The 20,994-nt window shown below is 50.9% G+C and overlaps 1 pseudogene; it reads left to right on the top strand.

Moving 5' to 3' along the window:
* Positions 1-6,011: 6,011 nt before the first annotated feature.
* Positions 6,012-6,141, top strand: LOC142046440 (U4 spliceosomal RNA; annotated as a pseudogene).
* Positions 6,142-20,994: the final 14,853 nt, after the last annotated feature.

Below are 20,994 nucleotides of genomic sequence, written 5' to 3'. Positions count from 1 at the left end.
AAGGGAACACAGTGTAACATTTGCAATAAATCACATTAATAGGTGATTCAGTTTCAGATACAGTGACTCATTAACTCAAAATAATTTACATTTAAATAAGAAATCCTGACATACAAAGGACCAAAAGATAAAATATTACTTTTTATTGTGTATAGATGGAAACTTATATCCTCAAAGAAATTTTGTACTCAGTTCTGTTTTCCATTAAAGCAAATCATTATTCAATTTACTGCCCTGACAGGTAGCACCCTGGATGAAGATAACCGGATGTTTGTTTATCCAGGACCAAGTATTTAAGCCAAAGAAAAATGGAGAATATAGTACTCAATTATTCTTGGTAATAAAAGCAGAATTCATTCACTTCTGGTGGCAATAAATAGGTTTTCCAAGGGAGAGATGCTGAGAAGACTAACATATCAGAGGTTTCAAGATCTATAGCCTCATCACAGAAGTCCTGATGCCATTTACAAGCTAACCTTCAGCTTATGGTCATTAATTTGACTGCTAGGATGTGGTGTGCTGTTGATTGGTGATTAATCAGCCTTGTCCCAGAAATGACCCTGGCAGCTACATTTCAAAAGGTGCTCCACAGTGAAGACGTTTACAAAGAGGCATTAAGCAAATTTGACCAGTGACAAATGTAATATCTGCATGGCTTTCATGCCCAGTGCAAGCTTTTGTTGTTATTGTAGTATTGTGTTTTTTTAATGTAACAATCTAGTCACTATGGGTACGTCTACACTGCACGATTATTTCGAAGTAGTTTAAACCGATATTACAAAACCGATGTTATAAAATCGGTTTTGCGCGTCCACAGTGCGATCACAAAATCGATTGCTTGCGTCCATGGTCCAAGGCTACCATCGATTTCAGGAGCGGTGCACTGTGGGTAGCTGTTCCTCAGCTATCCCATAGTTCCCACTTCCGTGTTGAGAGCACAGTGCCTGATGGGCAGAAAACATTGCCCCGGGTGGTGCTGGGTACAGCCTCACCCCTCCCTTTGTGAAGGCAGCAGACAACCCTTTGGCGCCTTTTTCGCGGAGTGCATTGAGCAAACGCCATAGCACAGCAATCATGGACCCTGAGATCACAAACGGTATCCTGACCGTTGTCAACACCTCGCGTACTCTCGTGCTGACTATACTGAACAATGAACTGCAAAGGCAGGAGGAGAGGAGGAGGCAGCTATTGCTGAGCGGCGAGGACAGCGATGACGAGATGGAGGCAGAATTCTCCATAACCGCTGGCCCCAGCGTTTTGGAGCTACTGCTATTAACGGGGCATCTTCTACCCATTGAACGCCGAATTTGGGCACGGGAAACAAGCACAGACTGGTGGGACCGCATGTTTTTGACGGTGTGGGACGATTCGCAGTGGCTGCGAAACTTTCGCATGCGTAAGAGCACTTCTTAGAACTTTGTGACATGCTTTCCCCTGCCCTGAAACGCCGTAATACAAACATGAGAGCAGCCCTCACAGTGGAGAAGCGAGTGGCAATAGCCCTCTGGAAGCTTGCAACGCCAGACAGCTACCGGTCAGTCGGGAATCAATTTGGAGTGGGCAAATCTACTGTGGGGGCTGCAGTGATGCAAGTAGCCAAAGCAATCGTTAAGCTGCTGCTACGAAAGGTTGTGACTCTGGGAAACGTGCAGGTGATATAGTGTGGATGGCTTTGCTGCAATGGGTTTTCCGAACTGTGGTGGGGCCATAGATGGAACCCATATCCCTATCTTGGCCCCAGAACACCAGGGCACCCAGTACGTGAACCGCAAGGGGTACTTTTCAATGGTGCTGCAAGCACTGGTGGACCACAAGGGACGTTTCACCACATCCACGTGGGATGGCCAGGAAGGGTTCATGACGCTCGCGTCTTCAGGAGCACTAGTCTGTTTAAACGGCTGCAGCAAGGGAATTACTTCCCAGACCAGAAAATAACCGTTGGGAATGTTCAAATGCCTATAGTTATCCTGGGGGACCCAGCCTACCCCTTGATGCCATGGCTCATGAAGCCATACACTGGCAGCCTGGACAGTGGTCAGGAGCTGTTCAACTACAGGCTGAGCAAGTGCCGGATGGTGGTAGAATGTGCATTTGGCCGTTTAAAGGGTCGCTGGCGATCATTACTTACTCGCTCAGACCTCAGCCAAACCAATGTCCCGCTTGCTATTGCTGCTTGCTGTGTGCTCCACAATCTTTGTGAGACTAAGGGGGAGACATTTATGGCTGGGTGGGAGGCTGAGGCAAATCACCTGGCCGCTGAGTACGAGCAGCCAGAGACCAGGGCGATTAGAAGAGCACACCTGGAGGCGCTGCGCATCAGAGAAGCCTTGAAAACGAGTTTCAGCACGGCCCAGGGTACGGTGTGACTCTGTTTGCTTCCCCTTGATGAACCCTCCGCACTTGATGGACTTATTCAGTGTAAGCAACCCACCTCTCCCCCTTTTCATTACAGGTTGGCGAAGGAAATAAATTCTGTATCGTTTAAAAATCATTTATATATTCATTAAAAGTAATTATGCATCTGTTAAAAATCATGAGTTTTTCCTTACTAGATTTCCCTGTAAGCAACCCACCCTCCCCCTTTCGATGTATTCTGTATTACAAAGGAACTATAAAAAAAGGCAGAGAATTAGGAAGGTGTCCCTGACTGCTGTGCTTTGGAAGGAGGGGGAAGGGAAAGGCTACTAAGCACATTGTAGCGTAATTACAGCCTTTTCCTTGAACTCTGCAGGGGTGTGGAGGAGTAGGCGGGGTGCAGAAAGCCTTCCACCACGCGTTCTTACACGTCTGGGTGAGGGAGATATGGGACGTGGGCTTGCAGGGAGGTTATACAGGGCTGCAGTGGCACTCTGCTACTGTGCTGCTCTTCCTGAAGATCCACCATGCGTTGGAGGATTTCAGTTTGAGAACGCAGCAGATCCAGCGTTGCTTCTCTCCAACGCTGGTCTTCCTGCCTAGCCCTCTCAGATCGTTCACTGGCATCTTTCCTGTACTTTGCTACCACATCCTTCCAATCATTCTGTTTATCCCTCTCATTGCGTGTTACTTCAATAATTTCTGTGAACATTTCATCTCGCGTCTTCTTCTTCCTCCGCCGTATCACAGCACGCCCTCGTGATGGCATAGGGACTTCAGAGAAATGTGCAGCTGCATGGGGAAGGCAAACCAGGGTGATAAGTATGTGGAAAGATACCTTTTACAGAGCAATGATAGTACTCTTTCACATAGAACACTATCCACCTTACAGAGCACATGTGATCTCTATACAAGGTCGCATTTGTGTATCGTTTAAATATTCAGTGTCTGTGTGACTGGTGTGGCACACACACAGACGCAGGTACGGCCAACCGTACGTCCACGCGGCGATGGTAAGTGAGGCTTTAAAATTTTGACTTCTCCGCCGTTCATATACACAGTGATCTATATGATGCCTTGCTCCTGTTAAGAGGAACCTGCAAAGCCAAACCCCCTCTTTCACATCCACCAACAGCGCATGGCTCCTATCATATACGATCGCTGCTAGTGATCACCCTACATCACCCCCCGCAGCGCGTTGCTGGTAGCAGGGAAGAATCCTGCTTGCCAGACGCTGAAAACTCGTCGCTATCCCTCCTCCCATCCCCCCGCTCTGGCCAGTAGCAAAATCGCCATGTCTGCCCCCTATTTACATTCCTGATGTTCTACAAGGTAACAATGGATGATATCTCTCTCCTGACAATAGCACCGCAGGAGGCAGATCGTTTGTTTATGCAATGCCTTCAGTGCAATGCCTTCAATGCCTGCAGTACCAAATGTCTTGCAAAATGCATGGCGTTGAAAAGTTACCTACTATGGGGACCGGAGAAGGCTGTCTTGGCCAGAAATGTTCTCATATAGCATAAGGGTTTTTGAGTTCCTCCACGATCGATTCATGGAGATTAATTTGGAGGATTTTCGCTCCATCCCCAGACATGTTAACGAAATTTTCCCTTGTAACAGTAATGGCTGCGACTGCAGCAAAAGCCCTGGTGTCAATGCGATCTACAAAAACCGTCTTGTTTTAATCCGTGTTTGGTACAGAATGAAGGGACACTTACCGGAGGTCGCTTCCATGGCTTCACTGTCTGGGCTTCTCGCTTGGGAGCGCAGGGACTGTAATTCTTGGGTCTCAAAAAGATCCTGGCTGTTGGGGTTTACGGACTGCTGTGTGCTATCACCACGGTCATCTTCATCCTCAAATTCGTCTCCATCTTCCCCTCGGCTACATCCTCAGAAACACTTGATATTTCAATCCCAAAGTCTGAATCCACGGACAGGGGTGGGGCACTGGTAGCGCTGAACCCCAAAATTGCATGTAGTTCAGCATAGAAGCGGCATGTTTTCGGCTCAGAGCCTGACCTTCCGTTTGCTTCTCTGGCTTTCTGGTAACCCTGTCTAAGTTCCTTCACTTTCACTCGGCACTGAAGGGAGTCTCTGCTGTGCCCTTTATCAGCCATAGACTTTGAAATTCTTTCAAAAACTTTTTCATTTCGTCTTTTGGAACGCAGTGCTGTGAGCACTGAGTCCTCACCCCAGATAGCGATCAGATCCAGAACCTCCTGTGTGGTCCAAGCTGGCGCTCTTCTTCGATTATCAGGAGACTGCATTGTGACGAGTGCAAATGAGCTCTGTGTGGTCACCTGTGTGTGTGCTGACCCTCACGGTGGACAATCAGGAAATGGAATTCAAAAGTTCGCGGGGATTCAGGCTTTTTCCTGTTTACCTGGCCAGTGCATCACAGTTTAGTGTCCGATGCTATCATGAGTGCCCCTGTGACAATGGTTCTGAAACCAAATTGGGAGTGGCTCACTTGGGGCAGAGTCAATCGCTCCCTTCTGGTTTCTAAAATTGAGTATGTCCTGCCTGGACTGTCATAGCCACGACTGCCTGCCTCCAAGTGCCCCCCCCCCCCCGGTTATGTCACAATAAGTCTATGTTTCTTATTCTTGTATTCCTCACGACTGCATGACAGAAATGGGGGGTGGGCCCTGCCACGTAGCTGCGGAGGGTTGGGAGAGAGGTGAAGCAATGGTTGTGGTTCTTGCCAGGGGAACCCCCTGTTAATACAGCCACGGAGTAGCTGCGCTCTTCTAATACACTTGACTTCTTCTTCAGAGGAGTAGCCGTGTTAGTCTGGATCTGTAAAAGCAGCAGAGAATCCTGTGGCACCTTATAGACTAACAGACGTCTGTTAGTCTATAAGGTGCCACAGGATTCTCTGCTGCTTTGACTCTTCTTGTAGTCAGGACTGACTCTATTTTTAGACAGCATAAGGGAGGGATTGACTCAGTGGCCAGTGAGTCAATCCCAAGTTTGCTTTTGCGTTGCGCCCCCGCTGATTTTAGCCAGGGCACTCATGATAGCAGCGGACAGTTCAGAGAAGGAGAGATAACCGTCATGTCATTGCCAGTTTTCTCTGGCAGTAGACGGTACAGAACGACTGGTAACCATCTCTGCTATCATTGCAAAAGCAATTGAATGCTGGTGTGTGTAGCGCTCGAGTGTCGCCTCTGTCTCCACGGCATCTAGTACACAAATGGTGACGGGAAAAACAAAAAGCGACGGTCTCTAGTGCTGCCGTGCTATTGTTTCTGCAAGGGCAATCCAGGAGAAAAATGTGCGAAAGGACTGTCTGCTGATGTTTTCCCGGAGCAAGGAATGACTGACGACATTTACCCAGAACCCCCGTGACCATTAACATTAGCATCAGGGGCCGGGGATCATGGAGGACGGAACGGGGTGCTGAGGACTCCCGCTATCCCACAGTCCTCAGCAGTCTCGTAAAACTATTTGCATTCTTGGCTTAGCGCCCAGTGTCTGTAGCTTACAACACGGTGTCTTTTATGGTTCACGGAACAGCTATTCAGTTTCCTTCCCCTACCCCAGCACGAGAAATGAAAGTTAAATAAAGCAATCCTTGAGTACTTACAATGTCACCCTCTTTGTACTGAATGTACTGATAGAGGCGAATCTGCAGCACTGAAGAGCATTAGAGCTTTGCACAGTGGCAGTATCATAACCAATGAAGTTAATCTGAGGTGTGATTATTGCTACTTGAAAATCCGCTCCTCTCCCCCTTCCTGGTGGTAGATGGTACAGTACTACTGTAGACAGCAGAAACTGTTACCTGCTCTTCTCTTTTTGTTACCATCCCAGTAAATGGAAAGGGGCAGAATGGATTACCTGTGTATTTTTGAAGGAAATAGGGCTTTAACTCACTGGTGGGACTGAGTCAATCTGCCCTTTACGGTTAATAAATAGAGTCAGTCAGACGAAGAATGGATTTGCGTGTATTAAAATCAGTGTAGGCAGCGAGTGCTCTGCGTCAGTATCACAGAGGAGCCGCTGCAAGTTACGCACCATTTGCTTCCACTACCTGGACTCCCGCATGCCCCCACCCTTGTTGGCCTGTGTTGATGCAATGCATTGTAAGATCACAAGAGTAGTTACTGAGGCTCAATGGGGCGAGGGAGCACCTGGGCTTGCTCAGGCGCGCCCAGAGAGAGGAAGGGCGCGCTCCCCAGTGATAGATGAGACGTCAGGGCCTTCTACCATCCACTGTCAGGACAAGGAGTTATCCCCTTTTTTCACCCGGAGCCCCGGCACTCAGCAGGAGACTCACTGGGCGCCGTTCTACCTGCGGGGGCGAGCCGGTCTGTTTCACGCCGCGCTGCGCCTCTCCGCAGCTTCTTCCAGCGAAGGTGACTCAGTTCTCAGATTTTATTTCACTTTTTATTTACTGCTGGGGCCGGGGGACAAAAACTGACGAGTGTTCCGTGAACCGCACGCAAGACACCGTTGTAGCGTGCAGACATTGGGGCGCGCAGGCCAAAAATTTCGCAATATATTCACGAGCCCCGCTGTGGCACGGTAGCTTAGTCTCATTAACTCCTCTCCTCCTCCATGCCACCTTTGAGTGCTTTCCCTTACGTTGTCACGCACGCTGTGTTCCTGTTTATTTTCAAATTCTTTGGCCATTCCTGTTCTTACGGAGCACTGTAAACGATGTCGCCCATAGCAGCGATCAACTGTACCCCGTAAGGTCAGTGCAGGAACGACTTTATGGCACGTGAACCGCTCACACCCGGTTGATCCGGCCTGAAAGTAGCAGACAAGTCCTGTAAGCTCTCGGGCAGTTCCCGGTTCCGGCACTCCGCTCCGAGTTCGCGATTGCGGACGAGCAGTCGTGTGCACTGTCCTGCCTAAGAATAGGCAGTGTAATAGACGTCCACGTAGCTATCAGAGAGACAGTGCCCGTGTAGTATTCACGGGTTGCCCCTGCAAGACATGGCACCTGCTTCCCCTCCCCACTCCTGGAGCCTCACCGTGCAGTGCTCCCATTTATGAAGTGTAGATACAGTACGAAACGAGACGTTGTTAGTGAGATATCAATGAGGGGGGAAGTGGGCAGTGCATGGAGCAGCGTTCATGGGCTATGACAGCGGCAGGAGATACATGAGGTCAGGGAGCTGTGGAGGCAGCGTTCCTGTTCACAGGCTATGACTCGGCCGTGATTTTTTGACACCGATAAGGGAGGAAATTGACTATTGCCGAACGCGAGGCAATACCAATGTGATGTGCACAAATTTTGCCTCAGTTTCAGTGATTATGCTGGTTCTTCTTTCTGTCCTCACGGGTTAGCATCATTGCCTCCATGTTGAGGATTTTATTAGGGCGGTTGACTGGCTCTGGAATGAGTGCAGGTCGTACGCCACATCTCACCGACCGGAGAAATGGAGAGGAGCAGATGCCTTGCTCTCGTGCTGTAGCCGCCTTACCAGCAGCCATCGCATGTACACATAGCCGGAACATAGAAGTAGTCAGGACATGGATCTTTCCCTTTTTACGTGGGTGGTGGGGAAGAACTGGGACTGTTCCCGTGACCACGGCAGACACTCGTGTTTGACCACAGCTATGCGAGCTCGCCAAGAATGGCAATACGTCTGTCAGGACTGCTGTGGACTGTGGCTGGTATAGGCTGGCCTCACACCCCTCCTCCTTCATGACGTCCATTTGAGTCTCTGGCTTCCCGTTATGCTTGTCAACGCGCTGTGTCATCTGCAGTGTTTATTCAACGCTTTGGCAGTTCGGTCTTGTAACGGAGCGGATCAACACAGATTGTCTCCCCAACAGCGAGAGACCTGAGTATCTCCGTCGGTCCATGCTGAGCTCTTTTGATATTGAGACTGCATCGCCAGTCCGGGCATCAGCAGCTCCACTCTGGCAAGCAGAATGTAATCAAAGTCCGGGCTTTTCTGTTACCTGCCCGCGCGCAATCCGATTCAGTTGCTGTCCAGACGGTCACTGCAGCACCGGGCGCGCTGGAGCCCATAACGTCGATTCCGCACACGACACCGTAATCCGAGTTATCCACATCGAATTTAGCGCTACTCCTCTCGTTTGGGAGGGAGTTCTCGAATCGATTTTAAGGAGGCGGTTACGGTTAACTCGATATTAATGACGACGTCGTGTGAACGGATACAGCGTTAAATCGGTATATCGGCCATTAAACCGATTTAAAGTCTCAGTGTAGACCTGGCCTATGACACTGATATATTTAAAATGAGGAAACTTCATTTCAAGATATTCTACACTGCATGATTTTCATCTGATTGATTAGAGATGTTGGATTACATTCATATATGATTTAAATATTTGGTATACATTGCATGTAAGAAGATGGGTGCAAGTGCCAAAGTAGTCTAAGTTGCTCCAGTTCATAATTCATAAGCCATGTACATGAAGACAATATCGAATGTATTTCAGTACCCCATTGACTACAAGCTATTCCTAAAGGAATGGGGAGGGGCAATGTCATGGCTCTGACTCTTGTTCACAATGTCTGGAGGAGCTTGCATAGTGGTTGGTAGTCGCTCTGCATAGTTCAGAGCAAAAGAAGGCAGCTTGTTTGCTCCTGGGGTAGTGCAGCTGTGCACACCACCATCCACTCATAGTCAGACGTCGGCGGAAATAAAATTAAAATATCATTTAAAAAAAAGTCAGCTTCTCCAGTTAGGTACACTAAGGCCTTGTCTGCACTACCAGGGTAAGTTGACCTAAGTTACGCTACTCCAGCTACATGAATAACCTAACTGGAGTTGACGGAAGAGTGTCTCCCATTGACTTACCTTACTCCTCTCATTCCGGTGGAGTACGAGTCGATTGGACAATGCTCGGTGGAGCACTACTAGGGAGTCAGAGCTAACGCTGCATGGGCAGTTACTCGGTATTGCCTGCTTTTCAGCAGTCTGAGTTTTGCTGAACTCGACATTCTGGAAGGGAACCAGCTATCACTGGGAACCTCAATACTGTGCTAACGAGGTTTTTTTTTTTGCTATTTAATTAAAGATATAAATTGTTCTGTGTGTGCCTACTATGCAATTTGGATGCTTTGCCACAGGTTCCAGTTGTGTTCTATCCACATCCAAGAACATTTAAGTTGTTTGAATTAGCACAACTCACTTTGTGCAGAAAGCATCTTAAGGCAATTGTCTCCAATAGTACTTCTCATCTGTGCAGATTTGCTGCCTAGAACTTCACAGGGTTCATATTCACATATATTTATATCATTCTAACTTTGTTGTTTCAGCAATTATAGTGATGACAGCCTGAAGCCATATAGTAGCTTTTCCCTCCTTTGTGCTTCAAGTTGAATGTTTCATTTATCATCTGATTACACACACATAACTTGATCAGAAATCTACTACTACTGAAAAAGAGTTACCTTTAATGTTGTTTTATAAAGAAGTTGGCAGGATGACATTTCTTGTATGCTCTCACATAGTGAATTAACGCTAACATTGAACCAAAAATATAGATCTTTGGTTCACTTTTCATAATCTCGCAGAATGATATTCTCTGTTGTTCATCATAGCATAGGCCTTGGTCAGGTTATGTCACAAATAATGTTCACATTTGATTCTGCTACCCAGGACAGCTTTACTTTGTGCAGCCTAATTAAGTGCACTTTAATAAACTACTGTTTCTGAGCTAAGGGTATAATTCTTTACTTTATTTGAATGCAGTAGTATTCACTCCCTCAGCAGTCCCACTACACAGCATCTTCAGCTGGAGTAAATTGATGAAGGTCTATTAAAATCAAATGTAGCTACACAGATTTACACCAGCTGAACATCTGGCCCATTGAGTTCAGTGTGACTATTCAGGAAAGTAAGTCACACCATAAATAGTACAGAACTGGATTCTCAGGACATAGTTGTATTAAAATGCTCAAAATCCACTCCAGATTCTGTCATCCTTACTCATGTTGATTATTAGAATATTACTCTACAACAGGGGTTCTTAAACTGGGGGTCAGGACCCCTCAGGGGGTTGCGAGGTTATTACCTGGGGAGTCGTGAGCTATCAGCCTCCACTTCAAACCCCGCTTTGCCTCCAGCATTTATAATGGTGTTAAACATATATATAAAAAAAGTGTTTTTAATGTATATGGTGGGTTCACACTCAGAGGCTTGGTATGTGAAAGGGGTCACCAGTAGAAAAGTCTGAGAACCCCTGCTCTACAAGTATTCCACTACAGTCAATAGACAAGATTCTGCCACTTTATTCAGACTGGGCAGAACCTTAGTCCCTCAGTAGTTCCATTAGAAGGAAACAAAGCTGGAACAGAGTAGGGTGCAAGAGGAGGAAGAAAAGAGAATTGAGATGCAGGCAGAAACACAGCTGTACATAGCAGTGATGAAGTGTTCTTTATGCCATAAAAAAATCCCAAGTATGAAACCTGCTCTAAACATAGGAGTATAAAAGTATAACTGCATGTGTCAGATAACTATTAGGGTACAGCTACATTTGAACTGGGAGATGTGATTTTTCAGCTCATGTAGACATATCTGTGCTAGCGCTGGGGCGCTAGCACCTAAAAACAGCAGTGTGTCTCTGATTGCCTAGGGAGCAGCTCAGGCTAGCCAGCTTAGTAAGTAGCCAGGGAGTCAGGCAGGATTGTACTATGTGCATCTAGCCCTGTGCAGCTGTGCAGCTGTAGGCAGTTAGTTTCAGGTACTAGCTCATGCACAGCTACTCTGAGTATGTCTTCATGATCTGGGAATCTCAAATGTAGACATGGTGCATTTGTGAAATTGTACAGTATATATTGTCTCAGACTATCACACTGGAAACGTGAGATGCAATACTTAAAATATAACCAGTTTAAGATCTCTCCTACCTGAGCAGTTTAATACATAATGTAATGTAAGGGTTTTTTGTAAAATAGTTTGATGCACCCTTTAACATTTTCTGAACATTAAAAATACATCAATAATTGTTGTTACATCATTAAAACTTTAATAAATTGTATAAAACAAGAACAAAATACCCAGAGGATATGTTTAAAGTTATTTTTCTCATTGGCCATTAGACACAACCCAAGTTAAGTGACGGTGTGGAGGTAACACCTTCACAGGGCAAATGCTGGAGGAATTCTCACAATACCTCCCAGTGGTCCCCGCTGGAAGAAGTGGGAATCTGTTTGAGATGCAGTATACGCACTACTGTACAAACAGCTAGTTGTGCTAGATAGCATGTGCTGGTGCAGCGGTATTGCTCCATCTGCTTCCTTTACCCCCTGATCCATTTGCTGCAGAAGAAAGGAAGAGGGGTGCATCCTCTGTGTTCTTTCGAGCCCAGGCTGTATTTTCAAACTGCTCTTGAGTGCATAAAGATAGGGGAGTGTCTTTACACCTCCTATCCTCTGTCTGGCCAAGTAAGGCAAGGGCAAAATTCAGTCCATTATTATGAATTTGGTCGAGTAAAAGCAAATGCCTAAAAACAATTCAGGATACTTTCCTTCTTCTTCGAGAGATGTCCCTGTAGGTGCTCCACTTCAGGTGTCGGTGTGCCCCTGCGCCTTTCTTCGATAGGAATTTTTGCAGCGAGTACCACGGCCACGCATGCTGTATGCAACCTGTACTCATCGTTCTGAGTGTTACTTGAGAGAGCTTGCGCCACCAGTACCCTTCCTGTTTTTTTCGCTGTTCTTTCAAGGAATCCCCATTCCATGAGCGTGTGTGGTCGCGCCAGTGCACAGCCGTGGAGAAACTTACCCTAGCAACCTCGCGGGTCGGCTGGCGCCCCCTGGAGTGTGCGCCACACATGGCGCGAGCTAATACCCAGCGACCCGGCCACCTTCAGTTCCTTCTTAACCGCCTTGTGTTTCGGCGGTGTGATGGATACTCGGAGTGCAGTTTTACCTGATCCTTCATTCCTTAGCTAATCGCTCGCTTTTTGTTCTCTTGTTACTTACTCATTCTTGTTTTTACATAGTTAATTTATTTTGACGTTTCTTCTAATGTTTATTAGTTGCTTTTGTAGTTACTAGTCTTCGCGGGGCCGGGCGCTCTCCCATCACCAGCACCGTTCATAGCCATGCTGGCTCGCCGGGCTTAGCAGTGTTCCTGCAATAGCCATGCCCGACGGAGATCCCCATGATTCCTGTCTTAAAGTGCCTTGGGGAAATCACTATCTTCGAAGTCGCCCATTTTGCCAAGACATTTAAGCCAGGCGCAACGAAGAGAGGGCGGGCGCGTGACTCCAGCAGGCCGCTCTATTTTTGGTGTGGTTATTTGCACACCTCGCCGGCCCGTAGTTCTACCGCAAGTGAGTGTCGCTCTGCCCTCGCCGGGGTCGAGGTCGCAACAGCGGGCTACCTCTGGCATCCGGGCAGCTCGGTAGCCCAGACGGCCGAAGGGAGCCCCGCCGCTGTCCCTCTCATGTCATGACATTGGTCGGACGTCGGCTAAGACTTCTGGTGAAATGGGGAAAGGACCAGAAGACGCTCTCATACGCACACAGACCGCAGGGCAGGTAGCACCAAGGAGACGCAGCTCCTGGTCCCGGTTTGAAGGCGCCGCATTAACCCGGCCGTTGCCTCCGCCCCTCTGAAGGAAGGCGGATCTCATTCATGGTCCACGGCGCGGGCTGTGAGGTCTCACCCCGCACCACTGGTCGGGCCGTGGTGAGCTAACCATGCCTTTGACGCGGAGACTTTTTCAGCGGCCGTGATGACTCCTTCGCCCGCTGAGCCTGCCAGCACCGCGCGTCTCGCCCTTCTAGCTTACCACCATAAGGTCTCCGATGCCTTCTCCACTGGTCAGCGGACCGCTAGTTACCTAGCCGCTGCGGTGCCTCAAGGACCTTGGTTGTACAAGCTCGCGGATGGCCGGTACGAGCTCGATCAGGTCTCCGGACTCCACGTCGCCGCTCAAATACATCTCGGCGGTATACGAATGGCTCGCCGCTCGCCGCCGCGGAGCGTTGGCCTCGCGCCCGTCACCTCGGCACACGTTGGCCGTCGTAGGCACTCATCGCGCGTCGCAGGCACCGCCTCCCGCGTCGCGGCCCGCTCTCACCCCGCTGTCCGCTCTCGTCCCCCGCATCGCTCATTCGCGGCACCAGGTCGAGCTCCCGGGCAGCCGCTAAGGACGTTCGTTCACGGAGCGATCTCGCTAAGGGCTCGATGGTCCGGTGACTCGGGCAATGAGCTGGTCGGCATGGGTCCCTGGTCGGGTCGCTTTACGATCGCGTACCGCACTGGTCCCCAAGATCAGGGTGCTCGTCTTTGGACTTCGCGTGCCAATTTGCGGCTCCTCCAGTGGCCTGGCCGGTCGGAGTCGGGCTTGCAGGCGGTGCGGTTCATAGTTCCTAGCTAGCCGCCGAGTGGGATACTGCTAGTCGGCCTGCGGGATCATTTTCAAGCTGCATGTCGCTCTAGGAATGCGGATCGCAGCAGATGGCCTTCTGGTACGAATACTGGGATACAATGATCAGTGGTGCTCCTCCTGGGTCCCTGGCCCTGACCTTACACTTGTCTTTCGGACCGCTAGGGCGCCGGAAGCATCCATCTTTATCCCGCCCTCCGTCGACAGAGTCCGCGATGGACATTCATTCCATCTCCATCGGCGAGGCAATTTCTCGAGCAGTGTCACGGCACAGGGCCTTACGGTGCTTCCTATCAAGGTAGCCTCTCTTTCATGTTCGCCGGGATTCTTGCGCTCGCCACTATTCGCGCGGGGTATGTTGATGGCGAGGTGGAGTAGCGGGGTCTTCTTTCTTCGGGAGCCGCCGGACTCATAAGATCTGAACGAGCTCCGGATACCTCTTCGCCAGGGAATCTCACTGAACCTCCTTTGGTAGAGGAAGTGCTGGGGGCCGATCCGGTGGTCCGCTCCTGGCCGTGATACCCCGTTGGTGTGGCCCTGCCATTTCTCAGGACATCCAGGTGCTACTGATCCCTGATGGCAGTCTCCAGCCTCCATTCCGCGATAGGCTAAATGGGTGGGGCGGAGGTCATGGGTGCTCTTCGGGGTCGAACACTGTACGTCCACCTCCCTCTCTTAGTTGTCAATTGTCAATGAGAGGAGCCTACGGCCACGGTGCGCCTTCCGCACCTAGATTTCCACGGAGGATAAGGCGGATTGGGACTGGCTAGGGGAGGTCGTACTCAATGGGAGTGGTCGTTACGTCTCGAAGTTGTGCCACCGCTGGCTTGTTGAGTGCTGCATCACTTTAACACTGCAGAGCTTGATGCCGCTTTACTGGAGTTGATTCCCACAGCAGCCAGAGGTTCACGCCTTTGTGGAGGAGGGCAAAAGGTTGGCAGGGCACTCCTTAAGTTCCTTGATGCGGCGATTCGGGTGCCAGATGTTACTCCTGGGTCAACGAGAGGCGATCTCCTGGCTACAGGCCTTACAACTGCACAATTGGAGCTTCCGCAGAACACTCAAGATTTCCTTTGAAGGGCCGGGGTTCGTTTCTCGACAAGAAACCTCGGAACTGCAAGCTAAAAGACACAGGGTGCATCATGGGGTACCTACGGGATGCACGACTAGAATCGGCACCCACGTAGGTTTAGGCCCACCCATCAGCCCACGGCTAAATGTTCCTCCCGAAACAAGGCGGATCATAGTAGGTGAGCGGGGCGGAAGGCCGCAGCTCTGGCCCCCATGCGAGGTCGGACGTTACAGCGTCCATCATATAGGCTCCTCACTTGGGTACCGGGCCCAGGGAGTTTTTGAAGTTGTCCCGGGGTAAGGCCTACCGACTCATTCAGGAGCCTTACTGACGCTCGCCCCCTTTTCCACTGCATTCTCTTACTTCCTTCTGGCGTGGGTCACAGTTATACTTTCCATGTGGGTGCTATGCGCGGTGAGCAAGGATACTAGCTCCTTTGGCTCACCCCGCCTTCCCCCCCCTTTGCGCCGGTCCTCTTGCAGGACCGCTCTGCGAGAACTCTCTGGACGGGTGCGAGTTCTCCTCACTGCCGGAGCATGAGAGGAGTTCGCTATCCGGGAGGGGATTGCTCGCTTTTCTCATCCCCATAGGCAAGGGAGGTTCCCCTTATTCTCGACGTGTGCGGGACTCAAAGTGTCTACGCAAGTTGAGTTCGATGGGTCTCCCTGGAATAATTATACGTCCTTGTGACCTGGATTGACGGTACGCAAGATGAACCGGCTCGCATGAAGGAGCAGAACTTCACATAGCAGAATGTTTCCCCCTTGCACAGGATGTACTGCTTAGACCAACTACGGTTTACAGTCAACCACACACCATTTCAATTCGCTGTTCCCCAAGCTTTGGCATGTCTACGGCCCCACGGGTCTTTACGAAATTGCCTGGAGTCGTTGCTGTCTGCCACAAAGCTTCGCAGAAGCGATTACATGCTACATATGTATTGGAGACTGGGCTTCTCAGGCACCTCGCAGCCAAGTCAGTCATCATGTTTCGTGTCACGGCTCGGTCGGCCGATTGGCGTCTCCTCCTCAATGTCGAGAGAAGTTTCATCTCTCCAATCAGGACTGGACTTCTAGGAGCAACCCTGGACTCTCCCTCGCCGCTATTTACCGGCGCAAGCCCGTTCCTAGCGATCACTTCTCATAGGCACTTGCATGCCGTTATTAACCTTCGGCTTGCACTGCCTCGCTCTTCTGGGATATGGCTGCTGCACTTATGTCCGGGAGTACGCCAGGCTCCGCAGCGGCCATTCCGGAGACATGGCTTCCCACTCGGTCGTTGCGCGTCAGGGACTCCATTGGACTGCACGGTTGCTGTCCAATCCCTCCAGGTTACCCTACGTTCCCTGACTGGTGGTTGGCCCATCTCGGGTTTGTGCTGGGATGTCGTTCTCTCGGAGACGACCATCACTTTAACCCTCGACGGACGCTCTCCCTGCGGCTTTGGGGAGCCCTCTAGGTCTGCGTTGCGCCCAGGGTGGTCAGTGACGAGCTCACCTTCCTATCAACGTCCGAGGCTGTAGAGTTGTTCGTCTGCTGCGCGTTCCAAGCCCTTTGTGGCCGTTGTGTCTCGTCTTTACCGGACACACACGGCCATGCTACATCAGGCAAGCGGGAGGGACCCGCTGTCTGCCTGTGTGGAGGTATTAACTGTGGGATTTGCTAGCCCTCGGGTGGATTGGTGCATCTTCCTCCGGAGTCCAGAACACCCTTCGGACGGCACTGAGAGGTCCTTCCTCTGCCACGAGGTGGTCAATTCCGGTGGACATCATTTACTCCGTACTCTTCCAGAGGTGGGCGTTCCCTCGATAGCCCTCTTCGCTCCACCTCGAACGGGTAGCCAGGACGTTTGCTCATTCGCAGGGGCTCTTACCCCGTGCTGCAGACGGACGCGGTTCCTCCTGCCCTGGAACCCGCCTGCATTTCTTGCCTTCCCTCGTTTCCTTGTGCAGGGTCCTGCCTCAAGCTCCCGAGGGACGGGCCATCTTTCTTGATCGCGCTGCGTGGCCCGGCAACCTGGTACACACGCTCCTGGATCTGTCGGTAGTGCTCCGATTCCTTCCTGTTTTTGTCCCAGACTTTCGATCACCAGGACCACGGGAGGCTTCGTCACCAGACCTGCGATTCCTCCCAGCCTCCGGCGTGGGCTCCTGCATGGCGAACGCTGACGAGTTTGGCTGTCCACTTTCGGTGCAGCAATCCTCCTCTTTAGTAGCAGGACCTTCCCCGCCGCGACGTTGTGGCCAAATGACGCGCATTCACGCCTGGTGCGCTTCGGCCTGTGGCTTCTCCTTACAGGCTTCAACTGACACTCCTGACCTCGTGGCCTTAAGCGCGGGCGGCGATTCCTTCCTTATAGGTGAGCAGTCCTGGCGCGTATCCACCTTCCACCCCGGCACAGGGTGGTTATCGGTGTTTCTCACCCGTAGGTTCTCTCGCTTCTGAAGGGCGTGGAGCGTATTCTCCCCGCTCGTCACCCAGCCCCCTCCTGGGACTGAACTGGGGTCCTAAACAGGTTATGTTAAGCCCTTTGGCCGCTTAGCAATTGTTCGCTTCTCTACCTTGTCGTGGGAAGACGGTGTTCTTGGTGGCGTCCCTCGCACGCAGGGTCTCGGGATCAGGGCCTCACTGTGATCTCGTACACTGGTTTCCTAAGACAGGTACACTGCGACCTCATCGCATTCTCCTAAGGTGGTATGTTGCTTTTCTACTAGCCAGACTCTTCTTCCCGGTTTTCTTCCAGCTCCTGCTCTCGGCTGGGAAAGCCGTTACAACCTGGAGTGCGCAGAGCGCTAGCTTTCTATGTGGAAAGGACCAAGCTTCGAGAAGTCTCGCAGCTCTTTGTGCAGTGTCGGAGCGGTGAAGGTTCTACCAGTTCCTCCAGGGATTTCTCTTGGGTCACGGGCCTGTTTCGCAAGTGCTACGCGCTCGCTCATGTTCCCTCAGTGCCTTACAGCGCATTCACAGGCGCAGCTTCTAGCGGGTTCTGCGCACGTGCCCACCGAAGAGATTTGCCGTGCTGCGCCTGTCATCGGCCTTCCTTTCCCTCGCACTATTGCGTTGTTACAACAGTCTCGCGACGATTGCTTGGAAAGTGGCGGTTTACTCCGGCTGCTACGTCTCCCTCGACCCTCCGCTAGGTACGGCTTGGGAATCACCTAACTGGATGGATAGGCAATCCTCGAAGAAGACAGGTTCTCACTTTGTCCTGTTGTTCTTCGAGATGTGTTGCTCATTATCCATTCCCCCCCCCTCCTTCCCCATGTCGAGTAGCGGGAGAGGACTAGGGTGGGCCGGGTCGGCTGGGGTATTTATGCGGGCCATGGTGGCGCCTCAGGGGCCCAGCGCCCGCTGAGTGTTGCTAGTGCGTAAAGTTTCTCTGCCGGCTGTCACGCGGCGCGCCTACTGGAATGGGATGTGAGCACCATCTCAAGACAGTTACAAAGGGGTAACTTGTTTTTCCTTCTCTCGCCCCTGGCTTGAGCGAGCTCGCCGAGCCTTAGTATTTTCTTTCCTATATCTTAGTATTCCTGTAGTAGTGTTTTCTCTGTTTTACCTGTTAGTTAGTGTTATACTTTTTCCTACTAGTTTAAAAAAAGAAAAAAAAAAAAAGCTTTCTCTCTTCTGTCAGCGCTTCAATATGCCTCGGCTCCCGGGCTTTAAGCGCTGCTCTTCTTGTAGGCGCTATCCCTCTTTCTGATGGCCTCCAAGTTGTATAAATGCTGTGGGGGGACCATATTCCTCAAAGATGCCCGTCACTGCCCTACGTAAGCTCGGGCTAGGAGACAGGGAGTTAAGTTGGGCTTATTTTACTTCAAAATCCCTGCTCTACCTCAGGCCCTTGGCACAGACTCTGCTCCCGACCCGCTCACCCTTCAAAACACTAAAGAATCGCCAAAGCGAGCACTTAAAGCAACGGAGCTTCGCTGGTAACCCTCTCCGCGGTCAGCTCGTCAGTTTCATTTACCGCGTTTCCCCACTGAGTTACATTGACGGCGGCGTCCTCGCGGTACCATGCTCAACCGCCGTTGCTGTTGTCGGCGGCAGGGCGAGCCCCTGGTGCTGCAGGCGACGGCTTCCAGTTGCCTCTCGATGTACCTGCGGCACCGCACTGAATGCATGCCCGGACGATTCAGGCCACGGCGGCGGCGCACTGCAGCCTGCTATTCTAGCCGGCACGCTGCGGCCCGGCTTTATACTGCTCTGTGGCCGGGAGCCAGCAAAACTCTTGGGTACCGCCCAGGTTCCTCACAGGAGCCTGCGTGCCTTTGCTATGCTTGTCCACCTTTGCAATCACCCATTAGTGACCTCCTGGTGTCACCCATGTTGCTCACCATTTTTGGGGAAGGGTTCCCTCTATCGGCATGATCAGGTTCTGAAGCCTTCCTCAAGTGCGGGGAAATTGAACCACCGGTTGATGTGCACTGCAGACTGCTTCTACTTCCAAGCCCTGTCCTCGCGGACTAGGAACTTCCACACCAATCGCAAGTTCCACTCCTGTGTGTGAATCCCTGGATGCGACCACCTATGCCTTTTCCTTACCATGGCATATTGGGTCCGTGGACATCTTTCCTCACAGATGTCCCTTCCTCTCTCGCTCTAGACGCCACGTCCAAATCTATGAGCACTTGGCGCACCCTCCCCACCTCAGGATCATTAACTCAGTTTGTCCGATACGTGATGCCAACCGAGTTCACACATGAGGAGGCGTTCTTCCTTCCCCTCCCCGCCATCTGCTGATTTTGCAATTCCAGATTCTCTTCAACGGGCTGGCAATGGCTCAGAATTTTGTTTGGGGAGTACCGCCACGCATGAGCTAACTGGACTCTACCACACCATCTTCGGTTCACGTCCACGCTGGCATTGCCATTAAACAAACTTCCAACAGAAAAAGGGGGGCCCTTCTGGAACCTGCTAATCCATCTGGCGACCCCAGCACATCCGCTGCTGGCACAGGCAGACCGGAAATACTTCATTTCCCTCAGGGACTTGATTCCTTTTTTCACTCCTGCCGCCAACTCTTTGGTATGTGACGCAGGAATAGAGGAACAACAGCAATACTTCCGCATCTCACCAGCAAGTGGCATGCTTAGACCTCCTGGGTCGTCAGGTATATGCCTCTTAACCTTGCATTTCGAATTGCCATTCCGGCAATTTCTGGAAAAGTATGTACCATTAAAAACATAATAGTTTTGGATTTTATTGACCACATTCCAGCTGACAAAACACGTTACAGCTTTTGGTCTCGGGGCCGTCATTCCGGACAGCTCTGCAAGTGGCTCTGGGATTCAGCCATACTGCAGCAGGTTCCACGCGTACCGCGTCGTCATGCGACGAGGTCCTGGCTTTCCTCGTCTCTCTTTCCTCGGAGGTTCACGAGCACCATGGAGGATCTCCCTTTTGATGGTGTAACTCTTGCTTACACACTAATGCGCGCTTGCACTCTCTGAAGGACTCACGTGACACTGGATCTTAGGTATCCAGCCCTGCAAGCAGAAGGGCCGTACAAGTCCCAACCTTACACCGTCGCGTACCCTATTATCAGCAATGTTCCGAGAGCTCAGGCTCTCAACACACCCCATGCAGAGTGCCAGTTCCGCTTGGATGCGCACCACCTTCTTCGGGGGTGCCCAACTCCTCAATTATACGAAATTTGACCCTTTGGTCGAGGGGTCTCAGTGAACGTCGCCCTGTTTTTCGTGCCGACTGCCTACCAACTATCTTTGCACTTCTACAGCCATTATTACCATGCAGAATTTACCACACAGTGGGTCTAGAGGTCATTTCAACGGGGTCTATCCCTTCCTTCTTCCTCCACTACCACCCTCCCAGTCCTTCAGGGACAACCTCTCACGAGCCACACCTCCTGCAAGAAGTCAACACCCGCTTCCCTGTGTGCTATAGGCTTGTTTACGCGTTGCACAAGGGCAAGGGGTTCTACTCCATATTTTTGACCGAAAAAAACGGGGGCTGGTGACGCTCCTCGACTCAGAGATCACATTTCATCAGAAACAACGTTCAAGGATGGTTTACTTCACACAGCATTACTTCAGCACTGTGACAGGGCAATTGTTTCAGCCCTCGCTCAGACGCTATTTTCCCGTCTTTCCCCAGCCACAGACCGTTTTCTCTTTGCCTGGTCGACGATTACCCATCGGTTCTAGCCATTTGCCTGTCATTGCCCCGGTTTCTCCACACTCTCGCTGTAGTCACGGCCTACCTCAGAACCAGG

Source organism: Chelonoidis abingdonii, chromosome 2 (assembly GCF_003597395.2).
Source record: "Chelonoidis abingdonii isolate Lonesome George chromosome 2, CheloAbing_2.0, whole genome shotgun sequence".
In the NCBI taxonomy this organism is placed as follows: Eukaryota; Metazoa; Chordata; order Testudines; family Testudinidae; genus Chelonoidis; species Chelonoidis abingdonii.
The sequence above is the reverse complement of the archived record's forward strand: the minus strand, read 5'-3'. Positions and strand labels throughout refer to the sequence as shown.